This window comes from Triticum dicoccoides, chromosome 3A (assembly GCF_002162155.2).
Source record: "Triticum dicoccoides isolate Atlit2015 ecotype Zavitan chromosome 3A, WEW_v2.0, whole genome shotgun sequence".
Lineage (NCBI taxonomy): Eukaryota > Viridiplantae > Streptophyta > Magnoliopsida > Poales > Poaceae > Triticum > Triticum dicoccoides.
In genome coordinates this window covers 685485510-685496541 of record NC_041384.1, presented here as the reverse complement: position 1 = coordinate 685496541, position 11032 = coordinate 685485510, and the positions used below count along the sequence as shown (strand labels likewise).

Below are 11032 nucleotides of genomic sequence, written 5' to 3'. Positions count from 1 at the left end.
ATCTGTTTATGTGGTATACATGTGACTGGCGCGGTGGGAGCTGCCTGCAGTGGCATGTTAATGAAGAGCGATGTTCCAGACGATGGCTGACTCCGGCCAGGTGGTCAAAGATCATGGAAGCATCGCATTGACGGAATTAATGGAAGGTACATCCAGTGCTCTGTAACTTTTGTCAACAAATGAACATGATGATACCAAGTCTCTCCTGTTGGTGAACGTGATATGGGAATAATGTTCGGCACGACAAGCTGGCAGGTTCCTTGTGGTCGATGATTAGTCTGGATCTGAAACTTGTGAAGCAACTTGAGTGTACAATCGTTTCTCCCATGGTTGGCCAGATGCAGTACGAAACTGCTTGGAAGATTTACAGGTGTGACATCTCTGCGCGGCGACCACATGGGGGGAGGGAGATGGCCGTGTTCGGAAAGAACAGGTGTGGAAGATAGCCTTATCCGCTACACGCATGCCTGCATGCAGCAGTAGATGGTGGTACTCCTACAGTCCTACGTACATTGACATGGCCAGCCCCAGCCATGTGTATGGAACTATGGATGCATGCACCGTTTGACTGTTCTAGTGTGTGCAACGATAATGCTGCCCTGTGCCACGCATGAGGCAGATGCAATGCGTGCTCTGCGCGGGCGCGGCAAGCAGCACATGGATGGAGGGCGGGAGAGGAGAGGACCAGCCATTTTCGGAAAGAAGAGGCGGGCAAGATAACATTATCGGCCGATAGATTCATGGTATGCATTGACGTGGCCGGTCTTGTGTGTGGATGCATCCACCGCCTGACTGTAGTGCTGTGCATTGATTGGGATCGTTCAGTCAGCCGGACCCGGGAATTCTGGAGCTCAGCTGGACGGCGGGAGAACAAGATAGCTAAGCTAGCTAGGGTAGACGGGGCAGGCAGGGTCGTCGTGCTGGCTGCTGCAGCCGCGTCCCCTAGCTGGGGCTGCCATGAATGCGGCGGCCGTGCTCTGTGGCCTGTGGGCGCCATCGGTTTGGTCTGGTCTCTGGTGAGAAGCGTTGCCTTGCTGTCTGAGACCATCTGTCTAGTAATCTTCATCTGATTCTGTGTGCCTCACATGCGATGCTTTGCTGATGTAGAGCAGAGTCCTCTTCTGCTGTACTAACAAGTACAGTAGCTTGTAGAGCATGGCTTCGTTTTCAGTTAGACCCGATCACCATTAAATCAGCTCCGTCATCCCTGGCTATTGAGTTCCATCTGTGCGATCATTAGTGTTCATGGTGGTAAGAACAAGCACCTTTCCAACAGCCAAACGCGAGGTGTTTTTCTTATGAATTAATTTAGCTATAATTTTTTACCAATCAAGCTGATATGGCCTAGTTGGTCTAAGGCGCCAGATTAAGGTTCTGGTCTGAAAGGGCGTGTCTGAAAGGGCGTGGGTTCAAATCCCACTGTCAACAAGTTATTTATTTATTTTTTATTAATTCTACAAAAACAATATCTTTTTTTTTCTGTAGGTTTGCCCATGGGAGACATCAGCAGTTTCTACATGGCACATACAGTGACAAGTGTCCCCTCAAAAAATAAATACATACAGTGACAAGTGACATTTTAGTTTTCTTCGTATTTATTCCTTATATACGGTGAAAAGTTTTTGTTACACTCAGCATCTCATCCCATGAGCAAGCCAAAACTTTTCTGCTAGATCATAGTATTACATATGTTCGATGCTTAACACATACAACTTCCCCCCAAAAAAACTCCCTTCTCTTTTCTCAGTCTCAATAGTTCTATAGACGAAAATGATGGATGATGTGTGCCACTTTTGGGCCCCCAACCCAAGCATCTTCTTTACTAACTGGATGCTAGGTGTCACCAACTCCATTCCTACAAGCTAATTGCTATAAACGGTCTGCTAAAGTGGAACTACAAAGCCCACTGTCAGTGACACAAAGGGATAATCAACGATAAACATAAACATATAAGCAAAGCCATCGATCATCATAGGACGTAATCTTCCATAATGATTGGACCTCACATTCTTTGAGCTGTCATTGTTATGATTGAATCGTATCTCTTTCCCAAAGAAAATGAAAGAATCAGGTCTCTTTTCGATGATAGGTATGTCTGTCTTTATCAACTAACTAAGCCTAATCATGTGATCAGAATCTTGACCAATATACTATTTAGCAGTAGTGACCTCACAATACATGGTCATCATGCACGAATGCAAAGATACATTGGCGATAGATGCGTTGCATATATATTCTCGAAATACATACTTAAATCAAGGCTGGCATATATGCACGGTATTTTTATAACTCATTAACTTGCGGATGAATAACATTTTGAAACATTAATTCTTAAAAGAGTGTGCATAGCGCACGAGCATAAACGCTATAGGTCTTCAGTGTGACGATCCACTAGTAGAAAAAAGGCACATTTGTCCCGGTTCCAGAGACCCATTTGTCCCGGTTCTGAAACCGGGACTAAAGCCCAAAACCTTTAGTCCCGGTTCGCTTACGAACCGGGACAGAAGATGCTCCACGCGGCCGCTGCGGGGCGCCCAGGCAGGAGGGACTTTAGTCTTGGTTGGTAATATCAACCGGGACCAAAAAGCATTCACGCGTCAGCACCTCAGGAGCTGGGGGGTTTTTTGAAGGGGGGGAGGGGGGTTGGAGGGCTAATTTAGGGGTTTCATATATTGTGTTAGCTAGCTAATAGAGAGAAGTGACCTCTCTTATCTCTGTGCCTGGTCGACGTTGGGTAAGCAAATGAAGGAACCATTAAGTACACAAGATCATCATGAACATATACAGAGAGAAGTGATCGACCTCTCCTTCTCCGAGAGATTGGTCGAACAACAAGTTTTCGTATATCTATCCGACGCTACTAGCTACATATATACAATATAAGAGCTCTTACAATCCCTAATATCTTAAGTCAATTTCCACATGGTATTCTCCGGCTGGATTGATGACTTGATCAAGAAAGAATCCCGCCAATTCCTCTTGAATTGATCGTATGCGATCTTGTGGTAGGAGTTCATCCCGCATCTGCCAGATCTAAATTGAAGAAGAGGGTCAATACATATGTATGAATGAAACTCAACACAAATGATGGCAATAAAATAAAATTGTGAATATTTTTGCTTACGCACTTCATATTGTTTTTCAAAATAGCCCCGCTTATTAGAGGCCGCCGCGTTGTAGATGAACTCACAAACGTAGTATCCATAGAAATCATTCCCGGCTTTCTGCCACAAGCACTTTACAAGAAATAGAGGTCAATCAAACTGATAAGCAAGCATGCTAAATGGTATTGATAACTAGCTAGAATCAATGGGAGATGTGCGGAACTAGGTAGTATTAGTTACTTTCAGGTGTGTAAATCGCAGCTCGGTCGGCAGTCCCGGAGCAATTATGGTGAACTTTTTCCAAACCCTGCCAGACAAAGAAAATAATTACTTGATATCAGGAAATGAACAAAGTTGCCGATATGGTGCGATAATGATCGATTGAACTTACTTCTGGAGCATTCGAGTCATGTCCGCATAGTCCCCGGGATCTTTTCGTCTCGAATCTAAGACGGTTACTACTCCCCGCTCGAGCTTAATCTCTAGGAGAATAAAGTGGTAGCTGCGCACGCATGCATAACTCATCAGTTACATTACTATAACCTCGAGTAATAAGGGAAACCGAGTATGCACAAGACAGTAACACTCACTTGAAGTTGTAAGGAAAGAGTATTTTATCTTTGTTTTGATTTTTGAGCAACGATTGTAGCAAGTTGTCCTCGGTTTCTGTGACATTCTTTTGAACCGTCCATTCATGTATGACATTTGGGTTAATGAACCCAATGTCATAGATTTGTGATTTTTTGCATTCAATGATGTTCAATCTGCATAATATAGTGAGGGTAATTATATATACATGCAATGAAAGAGCTGAGCTATTGATACGTCTCCGTCGTATCTACTTTTCCAAACACTTTTGCCCTTGTTTTGGACTCTATCTTGTATGATTTGAATGGAACTAACCCGGACTGACACTGTTTTCAGCAGAATTACCATGGTGTTGTTTTATGTGGAGAAAACAAATTTTCTCGGAATGACCTGAAACTCCACGGGAGGTCTTAGGAAAAACAATAAAAAATCCTCACCAAATATGAAGACCAGGGGCCCACACCCTTTCCACGAGGGTGGGGGCGCGCCCCCCTACCTCGTGGGCCCCCTGTTGACCCTCCGACGCCAACTCCAACTCTATATATTTGCTTTCGGAGAGAAAAAAACCAGAGAGAAGAAATCATCGCGTTTTACAATACGGAGCCGCCGCCAAGCCCTAAAACCTCTCAGGAGGGCTGATCTGGAGTCCGTTTGGGGCTCTGGAGAGGGGGATTCGTCGCCGTCGTCATCATCAACCATCCTCCATCACCAATTTCATGATGCTTACCGCCGTGCGTGAGTAATTCCATCGTAGGCTTGCTGGACGGTGATGGGTTGGATGAGATTTATCATGTAATCGAGTTAGTTTTGTTAGGGTTTTATCCCTAGTATCCACTATGTTCTGAGATTGATGTTGCTATGACTTTGCTATGCTTAATGCTTGTCAGTAGGGCCCGAGTGCCATGATTTCAGATCTGAACCTATTATGTTTTCATGAATATATGTGAGTTCTTGATCCTATCTTGCAAGTCTATAGTCACCTACTATGTGTTATGATCCGGCAACCCCGAAGTGACAATAATCGGGACCACTCCCGATGATGACCGTAGTTTGAGGAGTTCATGTATTCACTATGTGCTAATGCTTTGTTTCGGTTCTCTATTAAAAGAAGGCCTTAATATCCCTAAGTTTCCAATAGGACCCCGCTGCCACGGGAGGGTAGGACAAAAGATGTCATGCAAGTTCTTTTCCATAAGCATGTATGACTATATACGGAATACATGCCTACATTACATTGATGAATTGGAGCTAGTTCTGTGTCACCCTATGTTATGACTGTTACATGATGAACCGCATCCGGCATAATTATCCATCACTGATCCGGTGCCTACGATTTTCCATATACTGGTTTATGCTTATTTACTTTCCGGCTGCTACTGTTACAACCACTACAAAATACCAAAAACATTACTTTTGCTGTCTTTACTTTTGTTGCTGTTACCACCACTATCATATTATTGTGCTACTAAACACTTTGCTGCAGATACTAAGTTTCCAGGTGTGGTTAAATTGACAACTCAGCTGCTAATACTTGAGAATATTCTTTGGCTCCCCTTGTGTCGAATCAATAAATTTGGGTTAAATACTCTACCCTTGAAAACTGTTGCGATCCCCTATACTTGTGCGTTATCAGCTATATATAGAGACTAAATTACAGAAGTTGTACTTACAAACAGTAGCAAGTCACAAGTGATTTGTCGAGGGCGTTTTGATTGTATAACTGGAAAAACTCGTCAAAATCAACATTAATCAGATCCAATCCAATGAAGTCGTGCTCCTCTTTAACTCTCATCGTCAAAGCATCCTTCCCAGACTTGTTGCAGGTTTCCATGTACCATTCATGGAATATTCGCATCATCGTTGTTAGAGTAGGACTTCCATCTTTGACGAGAGGCTTCCCGTACTGGTATCTGAATTCGTCCACCTTCATTGTTTCAAAATGTACATCATCGCCCAGGTAATCAGCAGGATTGGTACCGGGCACCATCCCCGACAGATTAGCGACGATATCGCTAGACACCTTGAGCGAGGGGCATGATTGGTTCGCCTGTTAGCCGAGCTAAGGAATTTTTTCCACTTCTTTGTTCTTCTAACCTTTTATCACTGGAAGTAGTTCCCGACCGGCGCGCATCTTCATATGTCTGTTTAAGAGCACGGACATAGTTGTCATCCGGCGAAGGCGGTGGTGGTCGCTTCAGGGCAACGATAGTGCGCTTCGCTTTCATCGGATCTATCGTCTCCTTCGGAGGTGGAGGTTTCTTTGCAAAAAAAAATCCTCACTTGGGCTGCACAGATCTCCGCGTTTTCCTCCACGGTCCTCTCGTATGGTAACTTTTCCGGAGCCTTGAGAGATGGACCATAGCAGTATTGCCTCTCGCCTCTGGCTGTACGGCTAGCCGCCGGAGCGGCGGCGTCTCTCTTTCGTTGTTGCTTACGAGGCAGAGAAGGAGGCAGAGTGCTCCGACGCACCACAGGAGCCGGAGCGGCGGCGTTTGTGTTCCGTTGTTGTTGACGAGGCGGAGGAGGAGGCAGACTACTTGGACGCGCCGGAGGAGGTGAAGGAGGAGGCGGAGTGCCGGCCTCACGCGCCGGAGGAGCCGTAGAAGGAGGCAGAGTTCCTTGATCACTCACCGGAGGAGGAGGAGGAAGAGTGCCCTGAATCGCAGGAGGAGGAGGAGGCGGAGGCGTCCAGTTCGGAAGCTTGATGTACTCCTTCCTCCATAGACATGTAGTCCTTATAGCATAACTCAGATGAGTCTCCCCTTCACGTGTAGGGTGGTCAAGCTCGATCTCCTCAAATCCCTCCATTACTTCATCCACCATCACAACAGAAAAGCCATGTGGAATCGGATGGCAGTGAAAAATTCCGTCAGGTTGAGGAGGTGCAACAGAGCCAACAGCCGCCTTCAAGGCGAGGTTCTGCCATTTCGTCATAAGCTGGCAATGTTGAGCCTCCGTGATAGCATCCATGGGGTAGCTAGGAGCCGTGAAGTCAGGCTGCTTAACGAGCTTGGTGGAAGCCATGCTGCTTCTCCGCTGAGATGGCGGGGGTAGCTTCTGGGGTAGCTCCGGCAGCTCGCTGGCTCTCAACTTGTTCCTCTAGCTTTTGTACTCTTGCATTGAGCTTATCCATTGAGCTCACCTCTAGTTTCCTCTTCCTCTCCCATGTTTTGTAACCGGCTGCATCGGGAAACCCAACCTTCCATGCAATGGAGCCTGGCGTGCCTCGTGTTCGTCTAGGGTGCCCAGGATTCCCGATGGCCTCGGTCATCTCATCATTCTCTCTGTCCGGAATGGATGTCCCTTGCTGCGCTGCGGCGATACACTTCTGAAGCTTCTTGATGGGTATTGCAAGTTGCTCATCTGTCCAAACACACTTCCCTGTTTTAGGGTCCAAAGTTCCCCCAACCCTGAAGAACCAAGTCCTTGAATGGCCTGGCCAGTTCAATGTCTCTGGTTCAACCCCTTAAGCAATCAGGTCATTCTCAGCTTTGTCCCAGAAAAGCCGGGCTTTGCGGTAGCCACTTGACCCCGTGCGATGGTGATACAGCTTCTTTGCACATTTATCTTGTTTGTCTCTGACATCTTCTTACTCTGGTCCGATGTCTTGTAGGCCACAAATGCGGGCCAGTGATCTCTTATCTTCTCAAATCGGTTGGTGAATTTTGGAGTCTTCCCTTTGTCGACAAACATTGATTTCAACTCATTCTTCCACCTCCTGAATAGATCTGTCATCTTCTTAAGAGCACACGCCTTGACCAATGGCTTTATAACTGGCTTATCCGGATCCTCCTCTGGCGGTAGGGTGAAATTTGCCTTCAGCGAGGTCCAAAGATCATCTTTTTGTCTATCGGTGACATAAGGAACTTGAGGGTCTTCGTTCTTAGGCTTATTCCATAGCTGGATGCCGATCGGGTCGATGTCCCTAACAATAGCCCCGTACTAAGCAGAAAATGCTTCCCTTGGTCCGCGTAGGTTCAATCAGTTGGCCATTGTCCGAGATTGCTGTGATCGTGAACCTTTCATCCTGGCGCAATCTTTTCTTCAGGCCTCGTCTCGTTACCGAAGTTTGGCTCGATCCGGAGAGCTATAAAGGAAGAAAGAAGAGTTAATATATGTGCATACCAAAACAATTAATGCATCAATTATCTAGTCAGCATAGGCTTAATTAATACATATACCTCGCCGGACTTTGCAACGGCTCCCTCCCCCGTTCAGTCACCAGAATTGTCATCACGGTCTCCTTCTTCCATCGACATTCCGTCGCCGGAGCCATCATGATCATGTCTTTCCTCCTCCGTTGTTCGATCACCGAAGCCTTCTTCCTCTCCTTCCAGACCATTGGTGTCATTGAGAAATGACAAGACATCACGTCTGTCGCGGATTATGTCCCCCAACAACTCATCTTGTTCTAAGTCTCTTTAATCCATAGTTTCTGCAAATATTACAACATGGAAATTAATATACAAACATGAGAGATGTATATATTAGTGGCAAACATAGACCCAGCTAGCTAGCTAGCTAATCACAACAAGTAATATTAATTAGTGGCCTCGACGCTTCTATGGTTTGGGGTGGCCTCGACAACGCTTCTAGGGTTTGGGATGGCCTCGATGACAACACTCTTTGAACTTGGTAAATTTGGGTGGCCTTGACGCTTCTAGGGTTTGTGGTGGCCTCGGCAACGCTTCTAGGGTTTGGGGTGGCCTCAACGCTTCTAGGGTTTGGTTGGGCGAGAGGGGGTTCATCGACGTCCCCCTCACGTTGAAGAGTTACTGGAGTTCTCTCATGAATGTACGACGTCCGGACTGCCTCTCTCATGAATGTAAAACAAGGGATTTAACAAAATGGCGCCATTCTAGATGTGCAGAAAATGGTCCATATTTTTCCTGATCTCATCTACCCTTCTATATGTCACGTTGTCTAGTGTCAAAGGATTCAAGAAAATCATGGCTTCATCATTAGCTGGAAGTAACAGGCACATAATGGTCCTACTACCTCTTGAGCATGCGTTGGTTTTCCCTTGAAGAGGAAAGGGTGATGCAGCAAAGTAGCGTAAGTATTTCCCTTAGTTTTTGAGAACCAAGGTATCAATCTAGTAGGAGACAACACACAAGTCATCTAGTACCTGCACAAACAATCAAGAACCTCGCAACCAACGCGATAAAGGGGTTGTCAATCCCTTCACGGTCACTTGCGAAAGTGAGATTTGATAGAGATAATAAGATAAATATTTTTGGTATTTTGTTGTATAGATTGGAAAGTAAAGATTGCAAAATAGTAAACGAGATGCGATAATAAAAGAGATGCAATATAATAAGAAAGAGACCCGGGGCCGTAGGTTTCACTAGTGGCTTCTCTCATGATAGCATGTATTACGGTGGGTGAACAAATTACTGTCGAGCAATTGATAGAAAAGTGCATAGTTATGAAGATATCTAAGGCAATGATCATGAATATAGGCGTCATGTTCGTGTCAAGTAGATCGAAACGATTCTGCATCTACTACTATTACTCCACACATCGACCGCTATCCAGCATGCATCTTGAGTATTAAGTTCATAAGAACAGAGTAACACATTAAGCAAGATGACATTATGTACGTAGAGGGATAAACTCAAGCAATATGAAATAAACCCCATCTTTTTATCCTCGATGGCAACAATACAATACGTGCCTTGCTGCCCCTACTGTCACTGGGAAAGGACACCGCAAGATTGAACCCAAAGCTAAGCACTTCTCCCATTGCAAGAAAGATCAATCTAGTAGGCCAAACTAAACCGATAATTCGAAGAGACCTGCAAAGATATCAAATCATGCATATGAGAATTTAGAGAAGAACCAAATAATATTCATAGACAATCAAGTTCATAAACCCACAATTCATCGGATCTCGGCAAACACACCGCAAAAGAGTATTACATCGAATAGATCTCAAAGAACATCGAGGAGAACTTTGTATTGAAGATCAAAGAGAGAGAAGAAGCCATCTAGCTAATAACTATGGACCAGAAGGTCTGTGGTAAACTACTCACGCTTCATTGGAGAGGCTATGGTGTTGATGTAGAAGCCCTCCATGATCGATTCCCCCTCCGGCAGATCGCCAGAAAAGGCCCCCAGATGGGATCTCACGGGTACAAAAGGTTGCGGCGGTGGAAACATGGTTTCATGGATCCCCCTGATGTTTCTAGGGTATAAGAGTATATATAGGCGAAAGAAGTACGTCGGTGGAGCTCCATGGGTCCCACGAGGGTGGGGGCGCGCCCTCCTGCCTCGTGGCCACACTGGTAGAAAAAGGGCCTGTTGTCCCGGTTCGGGCCTTTTGTCCTGGTTCTGGAACCGGGACTAAAGGGTCGGTACTAATGCCCTGTCCCTTTAGTCCCGGTTCAATCCAGAACCGGGACATATGGGCCTCCACATGGCCTGTGCGCGGAGCCCAGGCAGGAGACCCTTTGGACCCGGTTGGTGGCACCAACCGGGACCAATAGGCATCCACGCGTCAGCATTTCTGTGGCTAGGGTTTTTGTTTTTTTTTTGAAGGGGGGGAAGGTTGGGGGTTTTGGGGGGTTAATTTAGGTGTTTCATATATTGTGTTAGCTAGCTATAATTAATAGAGAGAAGTGTCCTCTCTTATGTCCGTGCTTGGTCGACGCTATGTACTATACATACGTATAGAGAAGACCAGACACGCTAGCTAGCTAGTAAGCAAACGAAGGAAACACAAGATCGTCATGAACATATATGCATACAGAGAGAAGTGATATCGACCACCTCTCCTTCTCCGAGAGATTGGTCAAACAACAAGTTCTCGTATATCTATCCGACACTACCGGCTACATATATACAATAATTATCTCTTACAAATATAATCATACGGACTCAGGGTCCACATAGTATTCTCCGTCTTCAGCGATCACATGGTCAAGAAAGAATGCTGCCAATTCCTCTTGAATTGCTCGCATGCGAGCTGGTGCTAGGAGTTCATCCCGCTTCCGAAACATCTAATTTAAAGAAGGGGGTCAATACATATATATATGAATGAATGAAACTCAACACAAATGATGGTAATAAAATAAAATTGTGAATGTTGTTATTTACGTACTTCATATTGTTCGTCAGTGTAGCCCCGCTCACAGGTCGTGTGGCGGATGGACTCGCAAACGTAGTGTCCATAGAAATCATTCCCTTGTTCTTGCCACAACCACTTTACAAGAAATAGAGGTCAATCAAACTGATAAGCAAGAATGCCAAATGGTATTGATGAAACTAGCGCTTGAATCACTAGTAGATGCGCGGAACATGCTACTATAGTACTTACTTTCGGGTGTCTAAATTGCAGC

At 45.4% G+C, this 11032-nt stretch overlaps 1 non-coding gene across 1 annotated transcript; it reads left to right on the top strand.

Moving 5' to 3' along the window:
• Positions 1-1333: 1333 nt before the first annotated feature.
• Positions 1334-1428, top strand: TRNAL-AAG. Its single transcript has one exon. It is a non-coding gene; the product is annotated as a tRNA-Leu (tRNA).
• Positions 1429-11032: the final 9604 nt, after the last annotated feature.